This window comes from Schistocerca cancellata, chromosome 10, assembly GCF_023864275.1.
Source record: "Schistocerca cancellata isolate TAMUIC-IGC-003103 chromosome 10, iqSchCanc2.1, whole genome shotgun sequence".
Lineage (NCBI taxonomy): Eukaryota > Metazoa > Arthropoda > Insecta > Orthoptera > Acrididae > Schistocerca > Schistocerca cancellata.
In genome coordinates this window covers 101157857-101179516 of record NC_064635.1, presented here as the reverse complement: position 1 = coordinate 101179516, position 21660 = coordinate 101157857, and the positions used below count along the sequence as shown (strand labels likewise).

General features: G+C 40.0%; 1 protein-coding gene across 4 annotated transcripts in view; it reads left to right on the top strand.

Annotated features, from left to right (window-relative positions):
• Window positions 1–21660, top strand: part of LOC126106861 (uncharacterized) — a 131596-nt gene that overhangs the window by 6114 nt on the left and 103822 nt on the right. The gene's annotated exons all lie outside the window — the stretch shown is intronic.

Below are 21660 nucleotides of genomic sequence, written 5' to 3'. Positions count from 1 at the left end.
TGAGCAATAGTTAAGCATCACAGTGACTTCTGCTGTCCCTGATCTGGACTTCAGCCTCATGACATAATGGTAATTTAAAATGCAAAAACTTTAGATTATGCTTGATGTAGCCCTTATGATTAACAACTTAAAAAACAAATTGCTGTAACCAGTCACATTTATTGCATAATCACTACAGTCTACATCCATGTGAACCTACTTGCTGTATTCATGCCTAGGTCTCCCTCTACAATTCCCCCCCCCCCCCCTTTCCCTTCACCTCACCTCCCCCCCCTATTCTATTCAGTATGTAATCAGTTCGCCAGAGGGCAGATGCGGGTTGAATAGGCAACCTGCCATGCAGTCCTGTCACACTGTTTTCGTGGGCTGCTGTCTTGCTGTACACCTGGGTGTGTCTGATGCTTGGCATTGTACGATTTATTAATGCTTCTCACTTCCTAGTGAATGTAGCCAAAATGATGACTTCTCAGAAGAGCCCATTGCCATTTTCCTTTTGTGCCACAGGATGCTTAATATGTTCATGTATTTGCTGGCAGAGTGCTTAACATGAGGAGAGGTAAAGAAATGAGAAGTTTGCCTCTTTGAGCAAACAGTATCTTGCCAGATCCAGGAAATGGGTGTGGATCTGGAAAACCGACTCAAGGAGAAAGGTCAAACCTTTGTTGCTGCTTCATTAGCACTTGATGAAACCACTGTTGTAACAGATTATGTACAGCTTACCATATTTGTGTGGGGTTTATAGAATTCTCGGGTGTCTGACCATGTCACTTCGTAATTCCCCCATGGTATTCTGGCAAGCGGACATGCTGTCATCTTCAGATGGTCTCTGACTAATGCTGTGCTCCTGCAGCATTTATCAGGGACTACCTGAAGATGGCAGCATTTCTGTTTGCTGAAATATTGTGGAGGGATTGTGGCGTGACCTGGTGGGACACCCGAGAATTCTATAAATTAAGAATACATTGGAAAAACACTAGATTGCATATGTGCAGGGTGCTGATTAAATACAACAGATTTTTCAGGAGCTACTAGATGTTATGTCTATGGTTTACACTACCACAGGTTGTGAAATATTTGAGGTTATGTGTGAATCTGTTGAAGACGTGGTTGCCATGAGCGGCCCAGCACCCGTGAACTCTTAGCGCCATGCAGTGTTTGTGACAGTTTGTGCATCATATTACTCCGTACACTTCCTCCAAAACATTTTTTGCAGGCCTGGATATCCCTATTTGCTGCTCTACACATGCTCTCAATCTAAATCGGAGTTAAAAATCAAACAATGGAAAATCCAGGAAGGAATTTAACAATATTAGAGAAGGAAAGTTGCTACTCACCATATAATGGAGATGCTGAGTTGCAGATAGGCACAACAAAAATATTTTCACACTTAAAGCTTTTGGCCATTGTCCTTTGTCAACAATAGACACACACATGCGCACAAACACACTCATGCAAAAGCAACTCACAAACATGATTGTAGTCTCAGGCAACTGAAACCACAGTTACCAGCATCACTTTGATCCATGAGGAAAGATTAAAAAACAGTTGTGTCCTATATACTACTACTACTACTACTACTACTACTACTGCTGCTGCTACTCAGTGCCCTGGAGCAATCCTCTCTCGAGATTCCTGAGTGTGACCACTGGATATGACAGTAAACCATGCAGTGACGCTGTGTACCATCACCAGTCGGTTTCTACTAACTCTTCTGTAAACCACACAGTATCACAGTCTAAAGTCAGAGAGGATAAGGCCATACACAAGAACTACAGTGTTCAAATTTACATTGAAGCAAAATAGAGTTTGTTCTCTGCTAACAACTTGTGAAGTCCTCTGCATCTGTTAGATGACACCACCAGCTATAGCTCATGTTGGATATGGTGACCGATGTGCAGCGACCATTTTTCATCCAAAGTGCTGGGTTAGATCATTCGTTTGTTCGGAAGAGGAGACCGAAAATTGTTTTCCACCTTTCGGCCAGTCAGCGATGACAGAATGCATGACATGATATGGAGGTCACTATGATTTTGCATTTGGTACATATTACATGATACGTTGTTGTATGAAATTTTGAATTTTTCTGTCTATCTATCTATCTATATATCTATCCATCTGCTACCAATCTCAAGAAAATCGATCTGATGTAGCACACTCATTTGCTATTGTGCGACACCAGCGATGAAGCCGGAGTGAAATACCTACAGCATTCCTCATCTTTCGTAAAAGGTTTTGAATATTGAATTGAGATTTTCAAAAATGATAGCATGGAAAGAGGAGAGTAGTTTGTCATATCGTTATTATGTAAAACTTTATTATCTGGTGTGTTATTCCAATAACTACAGACTTTTTTGGTGAAAGAATGTAATTTTTAAGGGCCATCGATAGCTGGTTAAATGAGAAATGCTATGGGTTTTGTAATAACATATGTGAAGACATTACACTTTTCGTTCCGATGATGGGCTTTTTCATCAGCTACTGACTTTACTTTTCCTCACGTAATAAACCATTGTTTCAGAATTCTCTTAAAATTGTTTCTGCAAAACAAGTTAGTGGGGAGAGACAGTGTAAACTCCGCTGTGTTATGGCAAAAGAAGCAAATTTTGACATGGCAACCAGAGAAATGTGCTATGCAAAATTCTTTTCAAGTGTAGACAGTTCGGCCAGTCAACCTCCAGAGAAGAAACTGACACTTATAATACTACTATAAAGTGCTGCTGCCTGCCTTTCAATATTGTTCCCAGAGGCTGCTAGGAAACACCATTCATTCTGTGGGAAACACTAGCATTTGAAAATCTCCCACTCAGGCCTCTACACCTGTTAGCCGGATTAAGAAAAAACTGCCCTCTTTATTGCAGTCAAGAAAACAGTTCCTGTCCCTGGAAGACAGGAAACAGATGCTGTAGCCCACAGTGGCAACTGACATTCACCACCAGAATATGATCCATTACAACACACACACACACACACACACACACACACGCACACACGGTGGTGCAGTAGTTAGCACATTGGACTCTCTTTTGGGAGGACGATGGTTCAAACCTGCGTCCAGCCATCCAGATTTAGGTTTTCCGTGATTTCCCTGTATCGCTTTAGGCAAATGCCAGGGTGGTTCCTTTGAAAGAGCACGACTGACTTCCTTCGACATCCTTCCCTAATCTGATGGGACCGATGACCTTGCTGTTTGGCCTGTCTCCCAAACCAACCAACCAAAACACACACACACACACACACACACACACACACACACACACACAGAGAGAGAGAGAGAGAGAGAGAGAGAGAGAGAGAGAGAGAGAGAATATTCTACCACCCGCATTTCTCACACATGACCATCATCTCAGGATGCCGAGGCCCGACTGTCGTGACCATGTGATCTCGGCTGGGATGGGTAGTGGTGGCACAGAAGAGGTGTAGAACAGGGAGGTGAAGGGATAGGAGGTTAGGGGTAGGGGAGATGCTTTATTACTGCCTAAGGGAGCATGCAGGAATGGAGACTGCGATACTGGGCTGTTAGGTGCAGTGTTGGGAGACTGTGTCGCATGAGGAGAGAAGCAAAGGTGGGAAGAGGACTATGTCTAAGCAAGCGTGCTGCGGGGGAAGGAAGATGGGGTAGATAGCTGGCGTGTTTGTGGCTGGAGTGGAAGCAGGAAAGGAGATGGATGTAGGTGGGAAAAGGGATTAGTGAAGGTTATATAACTTAATTTTTTTGAGTTGATAAAATATTATGATGACCCTCTCGTAAAGTGCTGATGTATTGGCTGTACGACTTTTTAGTAACCTTTGACACGGGCTTCCAGTAGCCACAGGCTCCTGGACAAGCAAAAATCTTTGGAAGTGGCAGAAATAATTTTGGGTGGTGAAGTGAACCGTCCAGCCATGGTGCACTTTTTTCTCCTGTCAAAGAGATGCACTTTCACCTGTCAAAGAGATGCACTGAAGCATTATCAACATGCCTCCACATTGTACCCACTCCCCTTATACATTGATTTCTCCTCCCAACAACTGCCTATGGACTTGCTGTCTATTTTAGATGACGTTTGACAATGTTGCGTTATGCTACGTATATGTATGCACCGCTTGTCAGTCTGCTAAAGGTAAGTGTTTGCCTTTCCTTTATTTTATGTATTGTTAGGTGATGTTTGGAAGAGTGTAGCAAGTATTTTCAAAATTTGTGAGGTAACAGGACTATTCTTTAAAACATTACGGCATAGATTTTAACTAGCATAGTAGTAGCCCACACAGAAATCTGAGCACCATGTCTCGTCACTACTCATACTCATAACAAGAGAACTTGGTGGTAAAATGAGAGCACAACGAATCTTCAATTTGACAGCCTGGAAGGTGAACTTTGTAATAAACAAACCACTATTGGGGCAAATGGTTGTAACAAGAGTACACCAAAGAAAGCTGTGGTAATGAGGGATAAGAGCAAGAGCACTCAGGAAGAAATGTCACACAAATTGCCCATCTGCCGTAAGTGTATGGCATTAAGCGCCCTCAAACGCTGAATATTTATTGTGCAGTACTGAGCACTGTCGAATAATATTGAGCATTTGAGAATGTAAAAATAATGACTCTCGCTCAGTATGTTGTACCATCAACAGCAATATTGCACAATACACACAAGTTCCCACTGTGACTGTGTGCTTTGCAAAAGTGATAACTGGTGATCCAGCTATGAAAATGAATGTGGATACATCAGGAAAGACACATGAAAGGACTCATATGCTGAAATTCATTCAGCTGAGTAGTTTGATTACATATTCTATTTAATATTTGCTCAATTATGAGGCATATTCTAAAACTAAGATCCATTTGGTCATAAAAAAATAAGCTTGTGTGACATAAAAAATAAGCTTGTGTGTCATAAAAAATAAGCTTGTGTCTCATAAAAATTAAGCTTGTGAGTCATAAAAAATAAGCTTGTGAGTCATAAAAAATAAGCTTGTGGGTCATAAAAAATAAGCTTGTGGGTCATAAAAAATAAGCTTGTGGGTCATAAAAAATAAGCTTGTGGGTCATAAAAAATAAGCTTGTGGGTCATAAAAAATAAGCTTGTGGGTCATAAAAAATAAGCTTGTGGGTCATAAAAAATAAGCTTGTGGGTCATAAAAAATAAGCTTGTGGGTCATAAAAAATAAGCTTGTGGGTCATAAAAAATGAGCTCGTGGGTCATAAAAAATGAGCTCGTGGGTCATAAAAAATGAGCTCGTGGGTCATAAAAAATGAGCTCGTGGGTCATAAAAAATGAGCTCGTGGGTCATAAAAAATGAGCTCGTGGGTCATAAAAAATGAGCTCGTGGGTCATAAAAAATGAGCTCGTGGGTCATAAAAAATGAGCTCGTGGGTCATAAAAAATGAGCTCGTGGGTCATAAAAAATGAGCTTGTGAGTCATAAAAAATGAGCTTGTGAGTCATAAAAAATAAGCTTGTGAGTCATAAAAAATAAGCTCATGAGAAAAGGTTTTATTGATAGTAATATTTTACTACATAACTACTTTGCATTTCTACATAATCGCTGTTCACATTTGTACACTTTCTGTAATGTTGCACCAGCTTTTTTAAACCCTCTGCATAGCAGTCTGCCACATGGAATGTGAACCAGTTGGTAATGCCAGTCTTGAGTTCATTACTGTTCTAAAATACACTCCTGGAAATTGAAATAAGAACACCGTGAATTCATTGTCCCAGGAAGGGGAAACTTTATTGACACATTCTGTCAGTGTGATCACATGATCACACTGACAGAACCACAGGCACATAGACACAGGCAACAGAGCATGCACAATGTCGGCACTAGTACAGTGTATATCCACCTTTCGCAGCAATGCAGGCTGCTATTCTCCCATGGAGACGATCGTAGAGATGCTGAATGTAGTCCTGTGGAACGGCTTGCCATGCCATTTCCACCTGGCGCCTCAGTTGGACCAGCGTTCGTGCTGGACGTGCAGACCGCGTGAGACGACGCTTCATCCAGTCCCAAACATGCTCAATGGGGGACAGATCCGGAGATCTTGCTGGCCAGGGTAGTTGACTTACACCTTCTAGAGCACGTTGGGTGGCACGGGATACATGCGGACGTGCATTGTCCTGTTGGAACAGCAAGTTCCCTTGCCGGTCTAGGAATGGTAGAACGATGGGTTCGATGACGGTTTGGATGTACCGTGCACTATTCAGTGTTCCCTCGACGATCACCAGTGGTGTACGGCCAGTGTAGGAGATCGCTCCCCACACCATGATGCCGGGTGTTGGCCCTGTGTGCCTCGGTCGTATGCAGTCCTGATTGTGGCGCTCACCTGCACGGCGCCAAACACGCATACGACCATCATTGGCACCAAGGCAGAAGCGACTCTCATCGCTGAAGACGACACGTCTCCATTCGTCCCTCCATTCACGCCTGTCGCGACACCACTGGAGGCGGGCTGCACGATGTTGGGGCGTGAGCGGAAGACGGCCTAACGGTGTGCGGGACCGTAGCCCAGCTTCATGGAGACGGTTGCGAATGGTCCTCGCCGATACCCCAGGAGCAACAGTGTCCCTAATTTGCTGGGAAGTGGCGGTGCGGTCCCCTACGGCACTGCGTAGGATCCTACGGTCTTGCTGGGAAGTGGCGGTGCGGTCCCCTACGGCACTGCGTAGGATCCTGCGGTCTTGGCGTGCGTCCGTACGTCGCTGGAGTCCCAGGTCGACGGGCACGTGCACCTTCCGCTGACCACTGGCGACAACATCGATGTACTGTGGAGACCTCACGCCCCACGTGTTGAGCAATTCGGCGGTACGTCCACCTGGCCTCCCACATGCCCACTATACGCCCTCGCTCAAAGTCCGTCAACTGCACATACGGTTCACGTCCACGCTGTCGCGGCATGCTACCAGTGTTAAAGACTGCGATGGAGCTCCGTATGCCACGGCAAACTGGCTGACACTGACGGCGGCGGCGCACAAATGCTGCACAGCTAGCACCATTCGACGGCCAACACCGCGGTTCCTGGTGTGTCCGCTGTGCCGTGCGTGTGATCATTGCTTGTACAGCCCTCTCGCAGTGTCCGGAGCAAGTATGGTGGGTCTGACACACCGGTGTCAATGTGTTCTTTTTTCCATTTCCAGGAGTGTAGTTGTCTACTAAGTCACTTTTTCAGATGAATGATTGGGAAATAGTTGCTTGGTGCAAGGCCAGGACTCTACAGAGGGTGTTCAAAAAGTTTCCAACATAAATCTTGAATCTTATTGGTTTTTGGGAGCAGTGTGAGGGCATGCATTGTCGTGAAGGAGGATTATACCAGCTGACAGTTTCCCGTGGCATTGATTTTGGATACTATGTCTCAGTTTTGTTAGTATTTCACAGTACACTTCAGCGGTAATTGTTGACCCATGATCAGTGAAATCAATCAAAAAGGCACAATTTTCATCCCAAAAAATGGTAGCTATCATTTTTCGATTCAAGAACAGAGATTGCTTAAACTTTTTTGGTTTGGGTGAAGTTGAATTTCACCTCTGCATTGGTGTACAATATCCACCTCTCATTGCCTGGAACCATGTGATAAAACAAATTATCTCCATCTTGTCCACAGCGCTACAGAAACTGTCACAGTTTGTGATACCCGAGCTGCTCGGTGGCAATCCTGAAAAATTGAGGTTTGAGCAACATTTTCGAATTCATAGCCAGACCATTAACGATCAATCGCCAATCATTTTGAATATTTTAGTTTACTTGATCAATTTTTGAACTTGTTTCTCACTCATTATTTCAGGTCTGTACACTAGGCATATCTCAGAATGTATTTCAGCAGCTGAAAATCCTTTTACCAGCAAAAACCTAATCACAGCACGTGGGTTCAACAGTTGTCTCAACCATTGCAATCTTCTCTCACTGACTTCCAAATTACTACTGAATTGAACCAACACTGCAGTAGTTTCCTAAAGAATTGGTAGACAGCTGCGCATGTGTGAAACTTCATTCAGGCATACTGTTAGTTAAAAAAGTCACCATTGTGAGGGGCAGTCAAAAAGTTTCCATTTGAGGGAATTGCTGCAGTATATATGTAACGTGGCATGGCTCTGATGTAGATATATAAGCACAGACATTTAGGCAAGGGATTAGTATGGCATTTGTATCTTTGCGACATGCTTGCGGTAAATGCAGAAATGTGAACTTCAGCGACATAGTTACCAAATGCATCCAAACGGGACAATGTGCCATTATTCTTTTCTTGGCTATCAAAGGACAAAAACACTGCATCGGAAAATGAGGAATATGTGTGAGGCAGCTTGTCTGTCAAATACCACTGTTGTGGACTGGTGCACCTAGATCCTTGCTGCTTCTTCAAAATAATACATGTCCCCCATTTCATAAAGCAAAAGCTATACCAACTCAAGTGGAAGACACTCGAGCACCAGCCCTATAGTCCTGATCTTTCCCCGTGCTATTATTATGCCTTCGATCTCTTAAAAAGCCCTTGAAGGATCAACAATTCCTGTCAGGCAATGATGTGCTGCAGGCTGTCACGGACTTCTTCACACAGCAGGACATGGTGTTCAACCAAACAGGTGTTTGCTGCTTGGTGCATTGTTGGTATGATTGCCTCAGTGCTTACATCCTTGTTGGCATACAGATTCTGGACAGTAAGACCTTCAAATGGAAACTTTTTTATTGGCACTTATAACTAAAAAAAATGACAAAATAGCACAGAAACTGCTTATTTATTCATTTCAGAACCTTAAAATATTTATTGCAGAAATACATGTCAGCACTACCTACATGTCTATTCTTTTCAAAAATCTGCATGTACACAGTAAATTGTGCAGTTCACATGTTTAATTTGTGATTAGTTGTTGTTATTGTTGTTAATGTGTTTTACGAGTCTGTGCTGCCACAAAAGCCCCTGGCCCTTTGAAATATTCACAATAAGCTTCTTGGACGTGTTTCGCCTGGTTTGTGTAATTTGTGCTTGTGGTTTGCGAGGCAAGCAACTCAGCACGTTTGTTTCTGCATGGCTCTGCAACTGTGTCACCTATGTTTGCAAGCTCCAGATCCACTGACCCTCGTGCCATGTATTTACATGGCTTCAGGTGGTTATGCAAACAGCAGCTAGCCAGGACAATTTTCTTGCACTTATCTAGGGAAATGAGGAAAACTCTTTTAGAAAATCCAAACTTTGAGGCCAAAGTGTCAAATGTTGTTTTTCCTCGGAAATGCGATATACTCTGCTACAATGATAGTTGAATGTTCACCGTTGACTGTTAAGATTTCCTCCAGAATAAAGCTTCATTAGATCCTCGGACATAGCAAAAGCATCATTGCCAACAAAAACACAAGACAGTTTAGTTGTATGCTTGGGGACTGCTTCTTCTTTTGGAGTGTTCAACTGGTTTTCAACAAGCAGCTTTCCAAAGGCAGAGCATCCTAGCATGTCACCATGAGATTTGTGGCAATTTATGCTAATATCAACCAGAATCAATTACTAATTAGCCTTTACAGCTGTCAGCAACCCGATACTGAATGTGCCTTATGTGACCCAGAATGAGGTCTTTTCACAATGTGTACATGTTGACCATCAATTTCTCCAAGGCATTGAAGGAAATTCCAGCAGTCACAAAACTGTTATGCCGCACACTTCCACTCAGTGGGAGTCGCAGGCATCTGAAAAGGAAAGTTAGAACTAGCACTTTTCAGCAGTCATTTGATGTGCATATTCTAGCAATGTTGATGGGTAATAATGATATTTAACGGGGTAAATCGATATTTCAGTTGAAGCCTGCTGTAATATCATTTTAGCAGTTCACTGATAGGTCTTGTGTCAGTCCTTAAAGCAACTAAATAATAGGATAATATGTTCTGAAGTTAGCTGTAAATGTGACATATACCAAATGGTCCATTACATTAGTGTTATTCTTTCAGGACTCTGAAATTTCAGAAACTGAGATACCATTGAAGAAACCTTTAACAAAAAGAAGGAAGTCGGCACAGGCAAAAAATGAGGATTTATTAGAACATGCATGTCAGCGACTGCAGGAACTGATGTCTGATGAGGACCTCATTGGCATAATGTGGGCCCGTGAACTACAGAAAATGGACAGAATGCAGCAAACATTAGCAAAGAAATTTATAAATGACATTTTATTTGAAGGGGTAATGGGCACCTTGCGAAGAGATTCTGTGGTGATAAATGGTTCTACATAAACTTCAACACACGTCTCCAAGACCTAATTTCTGAAGCCCATCAAGTGCTTCAACCAGTCCGCACATTGTACAACGAGGTGCTAGTCTCTATTTTACAAATTTGTCTCCTGAAATTTCGTAATTCCATACGTTTGTTGAAGTATGCTCTGTTGAGTTTTGTGTTGTGCGGTGTATATTCATTTCAAATTTTATCATTTCTCATAATGTAGACATTAGAAGATTGTTTGTAAATTCCAGTGTAATAATTATATCTGCAAAAGAATTGCTATTTGACTGCTTCCACAAAAACTTTTACCATGTAGTTCTGTCCTCTGGGATTCATAAATTTTCTATTACTTGCACGTCACTTATTGTGGTGTATTTGTTCAAGCAGATGCATGTAGCTTCAGGGTTTTGATTACAATACACTTGGTAGTAGTTGGTGCAGTGAATGTTGAAAATTGGACGTCTTCAAAAGTGTTTCTGGTTGTCAGGTAACATAGTGTGATGGATAATCTTTCCTGGGTGTTGGTTGCTGCCCTCAACACTGTATCTTTTCTTTGTTCATAAGTTGTAAAAAGGTTCAACAATTTGTTGAAAGCTCACTCATTCATCTTTTAATTGTAGTACTCTGCCAGCTCTGCTAAAAGTTCTCCTAGCATATTAGTATGATTGTATGTCAAACATCTTCCAAGCTATTTTTTGACCCAACACCACTTCCTCTCATTTTTCTTCTCACTGCACGTAGTGATCACAATTGCAATATGTGCAAGTTCCTTGTCGTTAAGTGCTCACACGTCTGCTACAAAGACAGAGTTCTAGCTGACACATATCGCACATAAATATTGCGGAATAATATTGCGCCAGTATCGACGTTGCTCTTTTGTGCAGTATATTGGCACAGTATTATTGCATAATAAATGTTGTGCACGTGAGGCCCCCCTCTAGTGATACAATATATTTTTGAAGGTGGTGGCCCACAGCTTATAAGTGCCCCACAGGTTATGAATATTGAATAAAATAAGCCTTAGTTCAATGCCAAGAGTGGATAACAAATCTTTCTTTATTACGACTAGTTTCCAGGCATTAGACATTTAACCCTTTGACTGCTGAAGGCACGGCACCTGCTTGGCGTGCTGAGGCACCACGGCCTGCGACATAATCCATCTACCTGTGCTGCGTGCCTGTCTCTCGGAGCCGCTGCCGGGACCGGATCGGCCCACGCTGCTCAACCCACCTTGTGCTGAATATTACTTGGTTGAGCACGACTCGCGCAGAGTCAGCGTGAATTTTTGGCAACTTTGAGCTCTAATATCCCGGGCAATAATTTATGTAAAGAAATAAAATTTGGCCATCTTGTACAACCTTATGCATTCTCTTAATAGTAATGAAAAGAATTTTGCGAGCCTTATTGAACCAGAAAATTGTAAATCGAAGTTTAGCTTCTTGCGTCTCCTGAACTAATGCTATGATGAACATGAAACTTGGTATGTAGTAAGCTAACAGCACAAGGTTCTTAAATATAAAGTTTCATTTCCATAGCACTTTTCAGTACTGAATGAGTTAAGCACAAAATTGAAGATTTTGTAAAAACGTCAAAAATGCGGTATTTTTGTTCCGATTTTTCTAAAAAACTGTGCTCCATAAAACATACCAAGCTGTACAACTGGAATGAAAGTTGGGCGCGAAAATCAGGCCTGAAAACAATGTAAAATTCAGGTTAGCATATCTAGTAGTGTGAACCCATGATGAAAATGAATTTAGAGTGCAATAGATTGACTGCACAACGATAAGGAATAAAAATTTTTACTCCCCTACTATTTTCCAATAATCTGCAAATTAGTCGAAAAGATGTTGACTTTTATGAAATGATGAAAGGGTGTATTCATTACTTCTTTTCAAATACCGTTTCCTATTAATGCTTCAAAGGCAGTCTCATTCGAACAACAAATTTTAAGCCCCCCACCCTCCCCAGAACAATGAGTTTAATTTTCAATATTGGCTAACAACAGAAGCAGAGTAGCAAGAAAAATCACACTGAGAAAAGAGTTTTAATTTTGGCATGTTGTTTCTCATTGATCAAAGGCATTTAAATCAGTTGTGGAAAACATCTTTTGTACTAGTAGACCGAGTGTGATCTACACTTGTACTACTAAGGATAAAAGAATATAACTGTCCATGTGACATGTTAATAATTTAAATGTATTGTTCACAGATTAATGTATGGGTTTTGTTATACTGGCGCATTGTACTTGGCGTAATTACATTTGCCACAGTACAGATATTGCGCCATCTCAATCACCAAGTCCGTTCATTTGCTAGTAAACTGCTACATATGATGAAGTCAGGCTTCGTTTGAATAATTTTACACCTGTTGCATCTATTTCCCATTCTTTTTTACGATCTGGTCTTTGGACCGGCACTGGCGAAGTTAAAAATATAAATCTATATTTTTTTTTACATTTTTGCCTGTTTTTTTGTAATTCATTCAGAAGCATCAATAAATTTTCTCATATTTAGTTCCCAATGATTAGTAATGCTTCTTTGTATGATAAGTCTCAAAGCAGGGTGCAACACATAATGGAACGTTGGAAGTTTTGCACTGGTATCTAGTTTCCCGACGCACTTTCGGTTTCGTACAAACCACGCATCTGTGCATTAGCGTACTTTTCTGTGAATGTTCACTCACGATAACAGCCAGAAAATGTCCCACTGTGAATCGCAGAGGATTCTCGTCATCATAGTGCCTTCCCCTACCAGCTTTTCTCCGTTCTGTAGCATATTTTTCTACAATCTCCCTTACAAGAGAAAGGGGAAGCTCTGCAAGTGCCATTTTTCACCCTGTTACTGACCGGTGGAGAGCATGAGCATTTTGAATGCACAAATCCAGAATGTGAAAAAAATATTTCTTATACCATTTCACAGTCTTACGTACTGATCCCACTGAGCTCAGTAACATGTCACAACGGTCAACTGCACCCACACTCAAATTGTAATCTACAATACATTGCGGTTCCTTTATTTTTTTGCCAGTATTTCTGTCAGTCTTCTCTGTTTCAACCATTTGTGTTGTGTAACTTGTGATCAACATGTACACCTCTCTCTTATCACACCACTTGATAGCAAGGACCTTGTCAGTGGACCTAAACTCAGTGTCTCCTCATTTTAATTTCTTCTGCAATTTTGGCATGTTGCGCCTGTTCTTATGAACAGTGCCACGTGCGGCTGTTCCATGGTTGTGAAGCCAGAGGAACAGGTCGGGGCTGGAGTACCAGTTATCAACATATGGTCCTATAAGAGTTGCCACTACGTCACCACTTTTTCCCAAATTGTGGAACCCAATTTGTGTTGTTGCGCCTGTATATACAATAAAATCTAAAATATACCCACTCTGATAGTCACACAGTACAATGGCTTTATTCCGAATCTACTTCACTTGGTTGGAATAAATTGCTTAAAAGATAATCGTCCTTTGAACAGCAAGAGACTTCCATCTATACAAAACTTGTGATGTGTGCGAAATGAATTACCAAACGTCTTACGAACTTTGTCAACAATTGTCTTAATTTTAAATAGACTGTCGCCTCCAGTACGCACAGAGTTATCACTGAAGTGTAACATTCTGAGAAGTAGACGAAAACGCCATTAGAAGGCAAACGCGCCATTAGAAGGCGCCATTAGAAGGCAAACAGCAACAAAACAATACAGTTCTTCAAATCCAGTGTCTTTCCACTTTGACAGTCGACAATTCACAGATTCTGTAGTAATTTCTCTGGTGTAAACGTAAAAACGATTTGTTTCATCTGCAATAAATTGCAACAGTTCTTGAGACATAAATATCACAAAAATTGAAAGAATGCTCGGGTCAGTATCTAATTGACATTTGTGTCCTGAACTCGAGCCATCGAAGTAATGGTTTAACGGCTGGAAATCGGTTTCTTTCCAGTCAAATGTGTCACTCAAGTACACTCTTTTCTGAACCATTTCACTGTCACTTTCTTATCCCTCGAATTCAGAGGAACTGCTGACTGTAATTCTTCCTCTCCTCTCTGATGTAAAGGACTGAGGACTACAGCTTTGAGATTCTGTTGAAGACTCATCACTGTTAGCAACATTAGATAATTCACACTCACTGTCGCTCTTAGTGAGCATATCCAGGATTTCTTTATCTGTGAAACCAGGGTGATGTGACTTCTCTCGTATGAAACAAGAAAGCTGATGAAAATACAGGAATCTAAGTCAAATTCTGCAAAGAGTGAACACAGCAACAAATATATATGCACTCTGTAACTACACAGTCAGACCACTGAACAGCTACTAAAAGAGCAGGGCGGAAAGACAGCTGTGCATGTATACACCTCCGTAGTGCTGTGGTAGCTGTGACTCGGTGCGCCTAAACTTGTCCCTAGCAGTGGGAAGGCCAGTGGCGCGGGATGCGTAAACACATCCTTAGTGCTGTAGGGAAGACCCAAGGCCACGTGTATACACGCCAGGCATGCCAGGGGAACAACGAGGCATGACGAGTTAACAATTCCGCAGCAGTCAAAGGGTTAAAACAACTTAAATGGCGATATAAAACCCATGGTGTCAGATGCCATTAAGTTTTGTTATCGGGAAGTAAAATACATTTACATTGGCAATAACTAGTGACCTGCTCTGGCTTCGCACAGTTATCACTTAGCACCGGCCGGTTGACTTGTCTCCTGTAGTGGGTGATAAATTATATACACACGTCCTTGTGAATCACTCCATCTATCAGTGAAAACTGTATCAAAATCCCAACTGTAGTTCCTGAGATTAGCCGTCACATGCAGACAGAAAAATATGTGGCAGATGACTTGAATTTATAGTATGTATAGATTCTGGTCAAGTTTTGCTGCCTTCTGGACTTGGAGTGGCTGTTTACTGTACTGATTTTCCCCACCACAAAATGCCTCCCCTGTAGCTGATCAGCTTGTAGCTCCCACCTTTACCACAAGATGTCATACCAAACACACATTAAACATGAAACAAATAACAATGCATATATTACACACACATCATTACTACAATTATAAATTTCTAGTGAACCTGGCAATGCTTCATAATTGCTAAATATGTATGGGAATTGGATATGTATACTTCCTCCTTCCCTCATCTTTTGTCCATCTACTCCTCCTCCCTCCTATCTCTGTCCACCACCCCCATCCCCTCCCACTCTTTTATCCCAAACCCTCTCTATCCATGTCCATACCCTCTTCTCCCATCTCTCTGTCCATATCATCCTTCTCCCTTCTTCTTATCCCTCTCCTCCCCCCTACTCTATCTCCTCCTCCCTTCTCTGACATTATATATTGTTATGACATTGTGAATAGAAGTCAAAATGAATGGATAAATCAGTTTTAATCGTTAGTACACGGAGTATGAGAGAGACCTTTCCGGCTCTGGGTCCATGAGTTTAGTAACTTTATTGACAGTATTCCACATGGTTTTAATCTATGGACAGTTAGGATTATAAAGTTAGCCATAGACACAACTCTCCTGTTTTCTGTTAAAAATGACTGCAAAAAGGAAAACAAAACTGCAGATTTTCACAGCACAGCTTAGCATGTTCTTTCTTGCAGCTGGTTTAACAGAAAGTTTTTATTGTGTATTATTGTGTAACATGTCTGTATGTACAGGGGTTTAGGCTGTGCATTGTCTTTCTGTCGCTCAGTTACTTGAAAACAAGTTCAGTAAAATCATTTATTTATTTAAATGAAATAAATTGGAATTCATTCTTCAGTTCAAATTATCATTTTGGCTGTCTACTTGTCGACGTTCCAAAGTATTTTGTGCGTAAGCTCCAACTGAGCATGTCATACTTGGCTACATCCATTGTATGTAGGAATCATAATGTATGTAGCCAAGTATTGTTGTTCAATTTGCCTCCAAACACTGTCTATGCTCTTTTTCAATCTCATTGACTTGGTGTGTTACTGGTGGCATTGTTCCCAAAGATATAAATCACATACTGAAATCAATTGAATATTTGCAGCACACCAAGGATATCACCACTGCCAATAACACACTAAAATATCACTTTCAATTGTATTGTTTTTCTTTAAATACCAATATTCAATGTGGAATTGTTTGCCATTACGAAAACGTGTCACCAGAACCATCAAACTGAACATCATACTTTTTTTTACTTTTTTCATTTTTTTTTATAAAAGACATGTGAAAGTGGAACTGTCTTTCTATTAGATTTTCATACAAAAATATCATCCACATTTCTGACTTTTGTAGTGGGTTTTCAAAACATTTCCCTCGTACAAACCTTGTCCTGACAATTATGAGGGATCAGTCTACATATTAGTGAACAGCATATCAAATTCCCTAAACATACAGACACACAGAATAGTGGTGTGGGGTTTATAATATGCATAAACAAAATTTGTTTGATTTCCCAGTATTTGGTACATTTTATTATTGGCAATGTAATATATTTTGCTGTATGACAACAGAGACAAATGATGAATTTTATATCAATTGACACCATAGGTTTTATAAGACCATGTAAGTTGTAAATGTTTTATCATATCCAATAAGGGTATGGGGACTAGAACTGGTCATAATAAAGGATTTATCAGCAGCTCTGGATGAAACTATGACATTTCTTAAACATTAGTGATACAATGGGCAAGATTCTATGACGATGTGGAATTGAGCAGACTTACTTCAGCAACAACAAAATAGAAAACTTCCTGGGTTCTTGTTAGAGACCTCATGGACAAGCTTCAAGTGGCAGGAGTATAAGAATTTACTTGCGATTATGGACTGTTCTATATGAGTGAAATGGGATTTCCTGTCTACACACACATTGCAGAGCATGATCGATATTTCACAAAGCCAGCCACTTACCACTAACAAGGACAAGTCCCCAGAGGTGGGATCGACTTTTTGAAACTGTCTGTACAGTTGTGTAGGTAGGGTCCCAAGTATCGCACACTGCAGTGGGCCTTCAGTTACGAGTAATAGATATAAAAAAGAATTTTGCATGATGCTCTAGGACCTTAAGAATTATAAGTGATATCTGCAGTGGTATGTGTTGCGTTGTGGTTAAGATACATTACTGTCATATTGAAGGTTGTGAGTTCAAATCATGTTAGGTGCTTTTAAACTGTTATTTTTAAATAGTTATTGAAGTGACTGATTATTACTCCTATTTATTTAACTGGTTTAAATGTAATGCTTGTTATTTGTAATCCTTTGCTACATCATTTTAATAATTGTATTAACTTTTTATTTGCTCCCATTTTTTTCTTTGTCTTTTCTCCATTTGGAATCTTTGTGCATGTGACTTTAATTATTTTTATTTATCCATCACAATATTTAAATGTTTGAAAATGCCAGTCTGTTTATTAAAAAACAATTGGAGAAATCATCTTTTATATTGGTTGTACAATTGTGACAATAGTGTGTTTCCCATTACAAGATGTACATTTTTTTATGATAATTGTCAAACAAACATTTAAAACATAAATTATTCTTGCACTATGGACAAAATAACACAGATGAAGGTTTAATCAATAAATAAAATGAAATTCAAGCAAATGAAGAACAGCAGTGATGAATAATAGACATAAGTATAAAATGATAAAACAGAAGAAAAGAAGAGCAGATGCACAAAGATTCCAAATGAAAAAAGAGCGATAGGAAGAAAAAAATGAGAGCAAATAAAACGTTAATAGGATGATTAAAATGGTGTAGCTAAGGATTAGAAATAAAAAATTACATTTCAACTGATAAACTGACTGAAAATAATGATTAATGTCATTAATGTAGATCTAAAAATAAAATTTTTAAAACACCTAATGGGATTCAAATCCACAACCTTCAACACATCTGTAATACATTGGAACCACTGTGCTACACCATCACTCCAAATATTCACTTTACAATTTTAAGGCTCTAGAACACTACACAAATTAATTTTTTGTCTATTACGCATAAATGAAGACCCATTGCTCCAAATGGCTGCAGGTTGTGATATCTACGACCCTAACCTACACCACCGTATAGACGCTTTCAAAAAGCCAATCCTACACCTGGAGACCTTGATCTGTAAGTGAAAAATCATGGAGGGTGGGGAGGTAGCAAAGTGCCAGTCAAACTTAAACAGTCTCTGTTGCCAGTAATTGCAGGTCAGTGGGCTGATTTCGTTAGCAGAGTTGCCATGTGAACATCACACTTCAGGTAGCAGGAGGTACTGACATGTCTCGGGAACCACCTGCCGGTACGTAAGTAGCAATGTGTCACTGTAACAGCTTCCACCAGATGAACCGACAACAACCGATAAACATTCTCATCAAATTTACCTCCCAATTGAAACATTGTATGGAATATTACCCAACCATTTCCATTGATAAATGTAAAGCAGACACCACCAGGCATGGACTGCCCTAGGCTCCCCAAACAAACTGAGGGCAATAAAGGAGACCACGACCATACAGCAGTCTTCCCTTTGTGCTTCTCGCAGGGAATCCACTGTCCTTTGTTGGCTACATGTTGGCCACACTCGACTGGCCCACAGGCACATTCTCAGACGTGAGGACTCACCTTACTGCCCATGTGGTGCCCCCTGATGGTAGCACTCATCCTACTGGACTGTCCAGATTTGGCTACTTTGCAGTATATTTCAACATTGCTGAAACACTACCTCTGGCGCTAGCAGATGATGCTAAAGTGGCTGACCTGATTTTATGTTGCTCTTGCAAAGGTGGTTTCTACTCGTCTCTGTGAGGCGGGGCGCTTTGACCACATTGACCGCCTGGGGGGTTGGAGGGGGACCTCCCACTTGCTGTGGACTGGGAACACAAACTGGCTCTTGCTCGGTGGCCTGGCCTGACTCCTTCCCTTCCCACCTTTAATTCTCGTTACTCTTTTATATTTTCCATTTTTAATATTTTGTCTTTCCTATAATTTTATCATCTTGTCTGTGATACAGAGGATGTGTGTCTCGACCCGTGCCTTCAACTGCATTCTGTGGATGGCAACTCACCCACCTTACTCCCTCTCACTCTTTTCCTTGCTTTTATCTCTGTCGTTTTGTATCTTGGTTACAGTCATACTTCCCAGGATTTGCCTGTTGCATCCTTACTCTGAGGATTATCTCTGGTTCGATACATACAGAATGAAGCAACTGCCACTAGTAATTCCCATTGCTGTGCAGTCAGGAGCAAATATCGCCTGTCTAAATTTTCTCAGTAGTGTTTCCCGAAAATAACATCACCTTCTCTCTAGGAATTCCGATCTTAGTTTAAGCAGCACCTCTGTAATATTTGCGTGCTGATTGAACCTACCGTTAACAAACCTAGCAGCCTCTGATTTACTTTGACGTCTTCCTGTGTTCCGACCTAGTGGAATCCCAAACACTCGAGGAGTGCTCAATAATGGGTTGCACTAGCATTCTACATGTTGTCTCGTTTATGGATGAGCTACACTTTTCCAAAATTCTCCCAATAAAATGAATTCGAATATTAACCTTCCCTACTACAAACTTTACAATCTCATTCCATTTAATATCACTTTACAACATTATGCCTAGCTATTTAATTTGTGTGACTGTGCCAGGCAGCACACTACTAATGCTGTGTTTGAATTCATAGGATTCTTTTTCCTACTCATCCGCATTGACTTGCATTTTTCTTCGTCTAAGGCAAGCTGCTATCCATCACACCAACTAGAAACTCTGTCATTTTGTATCCTTGTATAGTCACTCGACAACTACACATTAATTTCAGTATTTCATTTTTTTAAAAAGGTTTTAGCTTTTCAGTAATTTAGAATTTTTAACATCGAGATTGTGTGTCTTAGCGAGTGAGTATGACATTTGTAAGAGAGGTTGGTTCCTTCCATTTTTATTAGTGTTCAGCCAGCCACGATGTTAAGGCCTTTGTCTTATTATTGGACCAGTCTTTGAAAATTATGTCTGCTAGTGTTTGTTCAATGAGTGGATAAGGAGGAATGTATTAAATTCTTTTGAAGTTCACTTGTCCAAGGAAAATATTTGTGATTGTTAATAACCTAAATATTGAATACCCCAAACAACAACAACAACAACAAAAACAAAAACAACACAATAACAAACCTCTGTTTCTCAGTGGAGATTATTTATGATGTTGTGTCTAAAGTTCTCTCTATTTTGGATATCTTTGTCAGAAACGTTCAATCTTCTGAATGTATTTTGAGTTCCATTGATCCAGTTACTTCTTTCCTTTCTCTTGTTGATGTATTGAAATATTTATTTAGTTAATCTATTTGCCTCTATTCTTTTTGTACCAGTAAACCTCTGATTCTTTAAAGGATCAAACGCTTATGTGTAAAACAGCTTCAAACATCTGATTAATTGATAAATGGGTTAATGTGTTAAATACTTGATGTTGAGCATGTAAGCGAGAATAAATTTAGAGAAGAAGGTTTGAAATTATGCTTAGTTCATTGCAAGTCGCTAAGTGCTCTCATTATGAAACACTGGATGAATATAGTCTTGAGTAATTTGTGCTTAATTTTAAGCAAAAGCAAGATTTTTGCTCATCTCAATGTTTATGACATATCTAGTACAATGATACATCGTACAATAATATAATTTTGCAGTTTATTCAGTGATGTATCAGGATACCATCAATAAACTATTTTGCAAATAGTCAGTAGTAAAGAAATAATAAATTAAAATGTCATGTCTGCTCCTGAAGTTTTACTGCATTAACAGCAAAAATGTAGCAAGTGATAAACTTTTTTGCTGTCATCAATTTAGGGAGAGGTATCAGAAATAAGTAGTTTTGTGAAGGTTTGAAATTGCGTGTAAAGTTTGTTGGAAGAGAATTAGTGTTCTCATTGTCAAATAGTGGATGAATTAAGTCTGGGTATTTGTGCACCATCACCTCAAGGCAAACACACAGTTTCTAATTGTAATACTTGTCTTATTGTGTTCAATTTTAACACAAGATTATATCTTTTAATGAATGGAGTATAATAGCATTTAAAATTTTTAAATTTGGTCAATAATTAAGCAAAATATTGAAAATCAAATTTTTGTTGCCCTTAGTAGCCATTAGATAGCAACCTGCAACTGGTACCATGTTCCTAGATAGTTGGTTAGTAATATAGATGTCTAAAAAAAGTGCCTCCCCCCCTCCAAATTTTGTATGAAATGTCTTGGTGTTTGCTTTAGAGTTCTATGTTTGTCCTTAGCATATATTTTTCCCATTTTCATCCATTTCAGCATCCAAATGTTTTGAAATATTATCTTTCTCTTTTGTTGTTTGTATTTCTTTCATTTATCATACTTAAGGGCAAAATGATGCTCTATAGAGTGCTTAAAGTCCTGTTACAATGGTATATTGTCTGATTTTTGTGTCAATAAACTGTTTTGCAAATGGAAATTAGATTAAAATTTTATATGTCCTTGAAGAGTTTTTTAATACTTTGTTGTTCCTTCTAAAGCATATTTCTAGTGATTTCAGAGCATTCAA